At 51.9% G+C, this 12,643-nt stretch overlaps 1 protein-coding gene across 1 annotated transcript in view; it reads left to right on the top strand.

Annotated features, from left to right (window-relative positions):
- hapln2 (hyaluronan and proteoglycan link protein 2) overlaps positions 1 to 12,643 on the top strand; it is a 119,954-nt gene that overhangs the window by 3,978 nt on the left and 103,333 nt on the right. The gene's annotated exons all lie outside the window — the stretch shown is intronic.

Raw genomic sequence — 12,643 nt, 5'->3', positions numbered from 1 at the left:
TTACTTCAAACAATCTCCCTCGCTGCCTTCGGAAAGAATGCTCACCCAATTCCTCATCTCCTCATTTCTGTCACTCCTGATTTACAGCCACCTCTTCAAGTTTATTTTTCCCTCAACAAACACCAAACAGGGATTGAAGTAAACTCATTAACCCGTGCCCAAGACAGTCGCACGGACCAGTCATGAGCTTGGCCAATGAATGCCAGAAGTAAAAGGTCTTCTTTGTTTAAAAAAGCAATAACTAAAATACATACAAGAGGGAGAGCCATTTCTATGCTCTTTCTCTGTACTTTTTTCATTAAATATGTAGCACAGCACCCTGAGTTTTTCAGGAATTCTGATATATTTTTGTATGTTTTTGTCATTTTAAGGTTTCATGCTTGCTCTAACTATAAATATTAACTGTAAACTGGGAAGGTGGTGGCGTAGTGGTATTATCACTGGACTAGTAACCCAGAGACCCAGGGTATTGATCTGGGGACATGGGTTCGAATCCCACCACAGGAGATGGAATTTGAATTGAATTAATAAATCTGGAATTAAAAGCTAGTCTAATGATGGATGGCCATGAAACCATTGTCGATTGTTGTAAAAACCCATCTGGTTCACTTGTGTCCTTTAGGGAAGGAAATCTGCTGTCCTTACCTGGTCTGGCCTACATGTGACTCCAGACCCACAGCAATGTGGTTGACTCTTACATGCCCTCTGAAATGGCCTAACAAGCCTCTCACTTCTATCTAAACGCTACAAAGCCAATAAAAAGGAATGAAACCGGACGGACCACCCGGCATCGACCTAGGCACCGGAAACGACAACGGCAAACCCAGCCCTGTCGACCCTGCAAAGTCCTCCTTACTAACATCTGGGGGCTTGTGCCAAAGTTGGGAGAGCTGTCCCACAGACTAGTCAAGCAACGGCCTGACATAGTCATACTCACGGAATCATACCTGACAGACAATGTCCCAGACACTGCCATCACCATCCCCGGGTATGTCCTGTCCCACCAGCAAAACCGGGCATCCATGAGGCGCTGTGGGCCATCAGCAGCAGCAGAACTGTACTCAAACACAATCTGTAACCTCATGGCCCGGCATATTGCCCACTCTACCATTACCATCAAGTTGGGAGACCAACCCTGGTTCAATGAAGAGTGCAGGAGGGCATGCCAGGAGCAGCACCAGGCATACCTCAAAATGAGGTGTCAACCCGGTGAAGCTACAACACAACAACACAGGACTATCTGCCTGCCAAACTGCGTAAGCAGCATGCGATAGACAGAGCTAAGCGATCCCACAACCAACGGATCAGATCTAAGCTTTGCAGTCCTGCCACATCCAGCCATGAATAGTGGTGGACAATTAAACAACTAACTGGAGGAGGTGGCTCCACAAATATCCCCATCCTCAATGATGGGGGAGCCCAGCACATCAGTGCGAAAGATAAGTCTGAAGCATTTGCAACAATCTTCAGCCAGAAGTGCCGAGTTGATGATCCATCTCGGCCCCCTCCTGAAGTCCCCAGCATCACAGATGCCAGACTTCAGCCAATCTGATTCACTCCATGTGATATCAAAAAACGACTGAAGGCACTGGATACTGCAAAGGCTATGGGCCCTGACAATATTCCGGCAATAGTACTGAAGACCTGTGCTCCAGAACTTGCCGTACCCCTAGCTAAGCTGTTCCAGTACAGCTACAACACTGGCATCTACCCTGCAATATGGAAAATTACCCAGGTATGTCCTGTACACAAAAAGCAGGACAAGTCCAACCCCGCCAATTACAGCCCCATCAGCCTACTCTCTATCATCAGTAAAGTGATGGAAGGTGTCATCAACAGTGCCATCAAGCAGCACTTGCTTAGCAATAACCTGCTCAGTGACGCTCAGTTTGGGTTCCGCCAGGGCCACTCAGCTCCTGACCTTATTACAGCCTTAGTTCAAACATGGACAAAAGAGCTAAACTCAAGAGGTGAGGTGAGAGTGACTGCCCTTGACATCAAGGCAGCATTTGACCGAGTATGGCATCAAGGAGCCCTAGTAAAACTGAGGTCAATGGGAATCAGGGGGAAAACCCTCCGCTGGCTGGAGTCTTGGCTAGTGCAAAGGAAGATGGTTGATGTTGTTGGAGGTCAATCATCTGAGCTCCAGGACATCACTGCAGGAGTTCCTCAGGGTAGTGTCCTAGGCCCAAACATCTTCAGCTGCTTCATCAATGACCTTCCTTCAATCATAAGGTCAGAAGTGGGGATGTTGGCTGATGATTGAACAACATTCAGCACCATTTTCAACTCCTCAGATACTGAAGCAGTCCGTGTAGAAATGCAGCAAGACCTGGACAATATCCAGGCTTGGGCTGATAAGTGGCAAGTAACATTCACGCCACACAAGTGCCAGGCAATGACCATCTCCAACAAGAGAGAATCTAACCAGCTCCCCTTGACATTCAATGGCATTACCATCTCTGAATCCCCCACTATCAACATCCTAGGGGTTACCATTGACCAGAAACTGAACTGGAGTTGCCATATAAATACTGTGGCTACAAAGGCAGGTCAGAGGCTAGGAATCCTGAGGCGAGTGACTCACCTCCTGACTCCCCAAAGCCTGTCCACCATCTACAAGACACAAGTCAGGAATGTGATGGAATACTCTCCACTTGCCTGAATGGGTGCAGCTCCAACAACACTCAAGAAGCTCAACACCATCAAGGACAAAGCAGCCCGCTTTTTTCACTCCCTCCACCACCGATGCACAGTGGCAGCAGTGTGTACCATCTACAAGATGCACTGCAGCAATGCACCAAGGCTCCTTCGACAGCACCTTCCAAACCCGCGTCCTCTACCAACTAGAAGGACAAGGGCAGCAAATACATGGGAACACCACCACCTGCAAGTTCCCCTCCAAGTCACACACCATCCTGACTTGGAACTATATCGCCGTTCCTTCACTGTTGCTGGGTCAAAATCCTGGAACTCTCTTCCTAACAGCACTGTGAGTATACCTACCCCACATGGACTGCAGAGGTTCAAGAAGGCAGCTCACCACCACCTTCTCAAGGGGCAATTAGGGATGGGCAATAAATGCTGGCCTGGCCAGCGATGCCCACATCCCATGAATGAATAAAAAAAAAGCCTAAAAGGGGCAGACGGGGGCGGGGCTCGCGGGTCTCGGCTTAACGTCTCATCCGAAAGACGGCACCTCCGACAGTGCAGCGCTCCCTCAGTACTGGCAGTGGGAGTGTCAGCCTGGATTTTGTGCTCAGGAGGGGGCTTTGAACCCACAATCTTCTGACTCGAGGCCAGCTGAGTCCCGTGCACTGTCAAAGGTGCGATAATTTTAAATATTTCATAAGACTACTATTGAATCCACCACGCTATCAGGCAGTGCATTCCAAATCCTAACCACTCACTGTGCAAAAATGCTTTCCCTCTTGTCTTTTGCCAATCACCTTAAATCTGTACGAGGTTCCAAGTAAGTGATTGTTATTCAGCGATTTGGGAAAGTGGTAATTACAGGATGTTTTGCTCAACAAAGTACTGATACAAAATGTGACATAGATACAAGTGGGAAAATGCATTATACTGGGACTGACTGCTCGAGAAGAATTGTAAAATCCAAAACCAATAGCACAGGAACAGAAGGAGGCCATTCAGCCCTTTAAACCTGTTCCACTGACGTCAACTCTACTTAGCAGTCACAACTCCACATTCCTCAATACCCTTATCCTTCAGAACCCTATCAACCTCTGTCTTCAAAGCTCTAATTGACCCCCCCGGCTTCGACAGCTTTCTAGAGAAGAGAGTTCCAGATTCCCACTCCCCCTTTGTGTGAAGAAGTGCTTCCTGACATCACTCCCTGAACGGCCTGGCTCGAATTTTAAGGTTCTGCCCCCTTGTTCTGGACTCCCCCCAGCAGAGGAAATAGAGAGAAACTCTATCGACCCTATTGAATCCTTTAATCATCTTAAACCCCTTGATTAGATCATCCCCTTAATCTTCGATACTCGAGGGAATACAAGCCGACTCTGTGCGACCTGTCCTCGTAATTTAACCCTTTAAATCCTGATACCTGCTCTGGGAGTGTTTGATGGGGGACAGTGTAGAGGGAGCTTTACTCTGTATCTAACCCCATGCTGTACCTGTCCTGGGAGTGTTTGATGGGACAGTGTAGAGGGAGCTTTACTCTGTATCTAACCCCATGCTGTACCTGTCCTGGGAGTGTTTGATGGGGACAGTGTAGAGGGAGCTTTACTCTGTATCTAACCCCGTTTTTTTTTTTTTTTTTTCTTTGTTTTTTTTTAGAGAGCAGCCAATCCCAGTGCTGGACCTGTCCTGGGAGTGTTTGATGGGGACAGTGCACAGGGAGCTTTACTCTGTATCTAACCCCGTTTTTTTTTTTTTTTTCTTTTTGACACCAAATACCTTTCCCTCATACTTCGCAAATACTCTATCTAACCCATTCTGTACCTAACCTGGGAGTGTTTGGAGCTTTACTCTGTATCTAACCCCGTGCTCTACCTGTCCTGGGAGTGTTTGATGGGGGACAGTGTAGAGGGAGCTTTACTCTGTATCTAACCCCGCGCTGTACCTGTCCTGGGAGTGTTTGATGGGGGACAGTGTAGAGGGAGCTTTACTCTGTATCTAACCCCGTGCTGTACCTGTCCTGGGAGTGTTTGATGGGGGACAGTGTAGAGAGAGCTTTACTCTGTATCTAACCCCCGTGCTGACATTGTGAGTCTGAAATGAGGACCATTATTCAGTAATACAGCGATATATAAATTGCTTTTTCTCTTGTTGAGGGACTGAGGGATCTTCGGGAACCTGTGTCTTTGCTCCAGTCTGACCTGTCCTGTGCAACTATCAGATGACACCTTGCATCTGCCCCCTTCAGCAGCCAATCAGGAAGGGTATTTGGATGTTTTAAGATGTAATATATAAGATATAATATCCAATGTGTTATATCACTTTGTGTTTATCAGCACCTGATTAACATCTCCACAGGTACCTCCAGGAACCTGTGGAATGTGAATTCTCTGTGCAGTCACATGCCGCACCTTATAGTTACAGATCTTCCTACTCCCCTCCAAGGTAGCAATATGTTGTTAACAGAGACGGAAACACCTCAAGGTCAACGGCTTTCAAGCGAGGGGGCGACGAGCTCTGCTCTGAGTGCACTGGCTCGTGTCGGGGGTGTGTGCCTCCGGCCTTCACTGTCGCCGACGGCTATTCGACTATGGGAGGTTCACCATAGCCGTCCATCATCCCAGCAACACGGAGGGGGAGTCGTGGGAGGATTTTAATCCCAGCGGTGGGACATGGCCCTGGGGTTACCCGCCAGCCTGGGTCCCATTTTAACCTGCTGTTCTGAAGCTGGTTGGGGTCTGAACTGCCCGGATGGTCTGACGACACCCGTATCCTAACTCGCACCAAGTCCCATTCACCCATCATTCCCTGTGCTCGCTGACCTACATTGGCCCCGTCCCTCAACGCCTCCATTTTAAAAGGCTCAACCTTGTTTTCAAACCCCTCCATGGCCTCACCTCCTCCCTATCTCTGTCGCCTCCTCCAGCCCTACAACCCCTCCGGGATCTCTGCGCTCCCCCAATTCCGGCCTCTTGCCCATCCCCCCGATTCCCATCGCTCCACCACTGGCAGCCGTGCCTTCAGCTGCCTGGGGGCCCAAAGTTCTGGAATTTCTCCCTAACCCTCTCCCTCTCTCTCCCTCCTCCTCCAAGACACTCCTCAAAACAAACCTCTCTAACCGAGCTTTTGGTCACCTGTCCCTAATATCTCCTTATGCAGGCCGGTGTCAAAGTTTGTCTGATTACGCATCCGTGGAGCACCTTGGGACGTTAAAGGTGCTAACTAAATGCAGGTTGTTGCTGCCAACATCATCTTAATGGTGTGGGGGGGGGGTGCGGAGGAGGGTGGCGGGTGAACAGGAATGCCAAGGACTGATGTATCTACCATCAATGGTGGGGCGAAGGGAAGGAGAGGGTCGGTGTGGGGGGGCGTGGGGACATGGATAGAAAGTCAGAAACGGAAAGAGGGAATATTTAGGAGGAGGTGGTGATGGCGGGGGGGGTGGGGTGCAGTGGCAGCAGGATTTGCAAGTGAATATATTACGCTGGGCCACGCCAGTGGTTGACTGCCTATGTAAACGTCACGCTGCAATTGCACTTTGTCACCAGTGGAGGCGCTGTAGCAGTGCCACCAGTGGCTGGAAGGTGTAATTGCGGCGCGTTGTTCCCGTCTGAAATGTGGACATGGGCATTGATTTTGGGGCCTCGAAAAATAAGGACAGAGGGCGTGGGAGCTGAACTGGATCCACACGCCCCTGGTTCAGCAACTCTTCCTGTCCCTGAGGCTCTCATCCCACTTCCCCAGAAAACGCCCCTTGTCACTGACTGCCGCCCCCGCCCCCCCAACCTGGGGCAGCGCCAGTGTTGTTTGTCTGAATAAGAGTTAAACTGCATATGTAGCCTTTGCAATTGGGGGTGATCAAGGGTTGCACAGTGGGGTTGCAGACACCCTGAGGGAGGGAAGGGGCCAGTGATCAGAGTGATCACAAGGAAGGGAGCCTCCCTCCCCCCCTCAACCCCTTGGGAGCTGAGCGAGCACCCCTGAGCTATTCGGCCATGGTGGGCGGGTCTCACACCCGAGGCTGATTCTCCGCTCACCCAATGGCAAACAGGAACCCAGGTTTTTTTTAATGATCCACACGGTCCTCAATCCTCTCCTCACCCCTCCCATTCCCCTCCCCCCCCACCCTAGGACGCATCCAGGGGTTGTGCAACAAGGCTCCTGCCTTCCCCTGCCCCCTGACCAACAATTCCCTCCCGCCTCCACCCCTCCCCCGCCCCCCCAGCCTGGCCTTGCGATACGACAGGCTGGAGCCTGTCAGCAGCGAGAAAGCCGAAGAATCAAGATGAAAGACTTGTTGGCAGATGAAGCTGATACCAAGAACTGGTCGGGCTCCAGTCCGTCTCACAGCACTTCCCCCGCTTGGCGCCAGATCACCCGCAGTGCTGGGGCTCACTGCTGGTTTAACCCCCGATTGTCTGTCCGGCTGACCCCTCCCACCGCTCCCCGCGTCATTGAGCCGAAAGCTGATTGGAGGGGTGGGGGGCATCCTACGACTCAGCAACGGCCGGCTATTGGACAATTTTGCATCCCGGGAGATAGTGAGGCCCCTCCTCCCGCTGCCTGAGCTCAGTCAAACTGGAACTTTCCGGTGCACAGGGTGTCAGAGGTCCGTGGGTGAATGCTAACCTCCCGAGGAGCAATTTAGCAAAAAAAATGAAGGAAAGAGTCTTGCATTTCTCGCACCATTCCCATCCTCGGGACGACCCAAACTGCTTTACAGCCAATTGAATGCTTTTGAAGCCGAGTCACTGTTGTAATTTGGGAAACATGGCTGCCCATTTGTGCACAGCAAGCTCCCGCAGACAACAATGTGATAATTGACAAGACGCTCCGACAGTGCAGCACTCCCTCAGTACTGACCCTCTAACAGTGCAGCACACCCTCAGTACTGACCCTCCGACAGTGCAGCACTCCCTCAGTACTGACCCTCCGACAGTGCAGCACTCCCTCAGTACTGACCCTCCGACAGTGCAGCACTCCCTCAGTGCTGACCCTCTAACAGTGCAGCACTCCCTCAGTGCTGACCCTCCGACAGTGCAGCACTCCCTCAGTACTGACCCTCCGACAGTGCAGCACTCCCTCAGTACTGACCCTCTGACAGTGCGGCACTCCCTCAGTGCTAACCCTCTGGCAGCGTGGCACTCCCTCAGTACTGGCACTGGGAGTGTCGGCCTGGATTTTGTGCTCAAGACTCGAGAGTAGGGCCTGAAACCCAGGAGTCTGAGGTGAAGGTGTTACCCACTGCACCACAACCTTGTGCTGACCTCAGTCTGGTTCTCCGACATTCCAGTGCTTGTCTCTTCTTGCTCCTTGTGTTATCTCTCCGATAGCAGACAGACCAAAGTGACACATCCCGCATTTGACCCCATTGAGTTATATAACAATCTCTGCGGGAGCGGGATAAGAGAGACATGTTTCAGTTAAAGCTTGGACTGCAGTGAAACAGGTTCTGGAGTTATGTAACAACAACTTGTATTGATACAGCACTTATATTTAGGAAAAACATCCCAAAGAGCTTCACAGGAATGTTACACAACAGGGACTGACGGCGAGTTACATACAGAGATTTTAGAACCAGAGACCTAAAGCTTGATTTACATGTCCTAACGCTTGTTATGTGCTTCCCTCCAATCAAATTGTGTCACCTCAGAGTTCGAAGGTTGTGGTTTCCGATCCCACTCCAGAGATGTGAGCACATAATTCAGGCTAACACTGAGGGAGTGCTGCACTCTGAGGGTCAGTACTGGGGGAGTGCTGCACTGTCCCAGGGTCAGTACTGAGGGAGTGCTGCACTGTCGGAGGGTCAGTACTGAGGGACTGCTGCACTGTCGGAGGGTCAGTACTGAGGGAGTGCTGCACTCTGAGGGTCAGTACTGGGGGAGTGCTGCACTGTCCAAGGGTCAGTACTGAGGGAGTGCTGCACTCTGAGGGTCAGTACTGGGGGAGTGCTGCACTGTCCCAGGGTCAGTACTGAGGGAGTGCCGCACTGTCGGAGGGTCAGTACTGAGGGACTGCTGCACTGTCCCAGGGTCAGTACTGAGGGAGTGCTGCACTGTCGGAGGGTCAGTACTGAGGGAGTGCTGCACTGTCGGAGGGTCAGTACTGGGGGAGTGCTGCACTGTCCAAGGGTCAGTACTGAGGGAGTGCTGCACTGTCGGAGGGTCAGTACTGGGGGAGTGCTGCACTGTCCAAGGGTCAGTACTGAGGGAGTGCCGCACTGTCGGAGGGTCAGTACTGAGGGAGTGCCGCACTGTCGGAGGGTCAGTACTGAGGGAGTGCCGCACTGTCGGAGGGTCAATACTGAGGGAGCGCCGCTTTGTCGGAGGGTCAGTACTGAGGGAGTGCTGCACTGTCGGAGGGTCAGTACTGAGGGAGTGCCGCACTGTCAGATGGGCTGTCTTTCAGATGAGTCATCAAGCTGAGCCCCTATGTGTCCTGCTCGGGTTTGTATCGATGAATGCATCACCCCTTATCATCCCTAGGCAATTTGACCGTGGCAGCCATCACAACTGATGTCCACACACATCCAGCAGCCTGACCTCTGACTCTGTACAGGCCCAGCAGCCTGACTGTATGTACAGTCAGGTGTAGCACGATAGCGATTCAGAGTGGGCTGTCTGCAATGTTCCAATGTGAGCTCTGGTTCCACCCCGAAGCTGAGCCTTGCAAGCTGCTACAGAGATCAGTCACCCTCAACCCCTGACCTTCTAATCGATGACATCATGGTCAAACAAGGCCGATGGCACAGTGTAGTAAACAGGCGACTGACCGACTGGAAGTCGTGCTGAGAGGTGGCCTGACTGCCTGCCGCTCACAACAACTTACATTTATATAGCGCCTTTAATGTAGCTGGACCTCACAAGGCGTTTCACCGGATGATTAATCAGGCAAATTTCACACTGAGCCACGTGAGGAGATATTAGGGGACAGGTGACCAAAAGAGGTCGGTTTTAAGGAGAGAGAGAGGCGGAGAGGTTTAGGGAGGGAATTCCGGAGCTTAGGGCCCCCGGGCAGCTGAAGGCACGGCCGCCAATGGTGGAGCGATGGGAATCGGGGGGGGGGGGGGGGGGGTGGGCGAGAGGCCTGGGATTGGAGGAGGGCAGAGATCTCAGAGGGTTGCAGGGGCTGGAGTGCGTGAGAGGGCCGTGGAGGGATTTGAACACAAGTTGTGGAGGGGTGGGGGAATGAAGGGCTTTGTAACTTCCTGAGTCCATGAAAGGTGCGAGAGATGATTGGAGAAGGTGGCAGAGTCCCTGAGCTCTGGTAACCCACTCTCAGGTCACTCATATACGGTATCGAAAATTGAGTGGGCGCACGCATGGAGCCAGTGGGAAGGGAGGGAGCTGGGACTTCAAGGGTTAAGCGAGAGGGGGAGGGGGTGTAGAGAGAGAGAGGTGGTTGGAGGGTGAGGTAGTTTGCACGAAGGAGATGAAAATAAAGTCAGGGTTTTCAGGACAAGAGTGGGTATGCCCACTGCGCTGGGCAATGTGACTGAAAGAGGTTCTTTGATGGCATTCCCAGTGTTGGGTAACAAGCACGGCATGATAATATAGTCTGGAGACAATCTGGTACAGGCCTGTCTCAACAAGAGTGTGCACTGTGTGAAATAAAAACCAGAAATGTGGAAATACTCAGCAGGTCTGGCAGCGTCTGTGGAGAGAGAAGCAGAGTTAACGTTTCAGGTCAGTGACCTTTCGTCAGAACTGGCAAAGGTTAGAAATGTAATAGGTTTTAAGCAGGGGTGGGACAAGAGACAACAAAAGGTGAAGGTGTTGAGAGGATGGAGAGTCACAGAGAATAACTGACCAGAAGGTCAAGGAGCAAAGGCAAACGGTATGTTAATGTTGATGAAAGACAAAGCGTTAGTGCGGAGAGGGTGTTAATGGACAGAAAAATGAACAGCCCTGGCCCAAAGCACAAACATGGGAAAAAAACACAATGGGCAGGCACAGGGTAAATAAAATGCCACCAACTGAGAAATGGGGAAGTGGGGGGAGGGGCAGAGAAAGACCAGGGACAGTGACCGAGAAAGAGAGACAGAGGGGCAGAGAAAGACAGGGACGGTGACAGAGAGAGAGAGGGGCGGAGAAAGACAGGGACAGTGACAGAGAGAGAGAGAGAGGCAGAGAAAGACAGGGATGGTGACAGAGAGAGAGAGGGGCAGAGAAATACAGGGACAGTGACAGAGAGAGAGAGAGAGGCAGAGAAAGACAGGGACGATGACAGAGAGAGAGAGAGGCAGAGAAAGACAGGGATGGTGACAGAAAGAGAGAGAGGGGCAGAGAAAGACAGGGACAGTGACAGAGAGAGAGAGAGAGGCAGAGAAAGACAGGGACGATGACAGAGAGAGAGAGAGGCAGAGAAAGACAGGGACGGTGACAGAGAGAGAGGGAGGGGCAGAGAAAGACAGGGACAGTTACAGAGAGAGAGAGTGATAGGGGCAGAGAAAGACAGGAACAGTGACAGAGAGAGAGGGGCAGAGAAAGATAGGGACAGTGACAGAGCGAGAGAGAGAGAGAGGGACAGGGAAAGACAGGGACAGTGAGAGAGAGAGTGAGAGAGAGGGGGGCAGAGAAAGACAGGGACAGTGACAGTGAGAGAGGGAAAGACAGGGACAGTGACAGAGGGAGAGGGGCAGAGAAAGAGAGGGACGGTGACAGAAAGAGAGAGAGGGGCAGAGAAAGACAGGGACAGTGACAGAAAGAGAGAGAGGGGCAGAGAAAGACAGGGACAGTGACAGAAAGAGAGAAAGGGGCAGAGAAAGACAGGGACAGTGACAGAAAGAGAGAGAGGGGCAGAGAAAGATAGGGACAGTGACAGAGAGAGGGGGCAGAGAGAGAGAGAGAGACAGGGACAGTTACAGAGAGAGGGGCAGAGAGAGAGAGAGACAGGGACAGTTACAGAGAGAGGGGGGAGAGAGAGAGAGAGACAGGGACAGTTACAGAGAGAGGGGGCAGAGAGAGAGAGAGAGAGAGACAGGGACAGTTACAGAGAGAGGGGGCAGAGAGAGAGAGAGAGGGAGAGACAGGGACAGTTACAGAGAGAGGGGGCAGAGAGAGAGAGAGAGAGAGACAGGGACCGTTACAGAGAGAGGGGGCAGAGAGAGAGAGAGAGAGAGACAGGGACAGTTACAGAGAGAGGGGGCAGAGAGAGAGAGAGAGAGAGAGAGAGAGACAGGGACAGTTACAGAGAGAGGGGGCAGAGAGAGAGCGACAGGGACAGTTACAGAGAGAGAGAGAGAGAGAGAGACAGGGACTGTTACAGAGAGATGGGGCAGAGAGAGAGAGAGAGAGACAGGGACAGTTACAGAGAGAGAGAGAGAGAGAGAGAGACAGGGACAGTTACAGAGAGAGGGGGCAGAGAGAGAGAGAGAGGGGGGCAGAGAGAGAGAGGGGGCAGAGAGAGAGAGAGAGAGAGAGACAGGGACAGTGACAGAGAGAGGGGGCAGAGAGAGAGAGAGAGAGAGACAGGGACAGTTACAGAGAGAGGGGCAGAGAGAGAGAGAGAGAGACGGGGACAGTTACAGAGAGAGAGGGAGAGAGAGAGACAGGGACAGTTACAGAGAGAGAGAGAGAGAGAGAGAGAGACAGGGACAGTTACAGAGAGAGGGGGCAGAGAGAGAGAGAGAGAGACAGGGACAGTTACAGAGAGAGAGAGAGAGAGAGAGACAGGGACAGTTACAGAGAGAGGGGGCAGAGAGAGAGAGAGAGACAGGGACAGTTACAGAGAGAGAGAGAGAGAGAGAGAGACAGGGACAGTTACAGAGAGAGAGAGAGAGAGAGAGAGACAGGGACAGTTACAGAGAGAGAGAGAGAGAGAGACAGGGACAGTTACAGAGAGAGAGAGAGAGACAGGGACAGTTACAGAGAGAGAGGGCAGAGAGAGGGAGAGAGAGAGAGAGACAGGGACAGTTACAGAGAGAGGGGGCAGAGAGAGAGAGAGAGAGAGAGAGAGAGACAGGGACAGTTACAGAGAGAGAGAGAGAGAGAGAGAGACA

The sequence above is a fragment of the Heterodontus francisci genome, chromosome 46, assembly GCF_036365525.1.
Source record: "Heterodontus francisci isolate sHetFra1 chromosome 46, sHetFra1.hap1, whole genome shotgun sequence".
NCBI classification, from domain to species: Eukaryota; Metazoa; Chordata; class Chondrichthyes; order Heterodontiformes; family Heterodontidae; genus Heterodontus; species Heterodontus francisci.
This window is presented reverse-complemented; position numbering and strand designations above follow the sequence as displayed.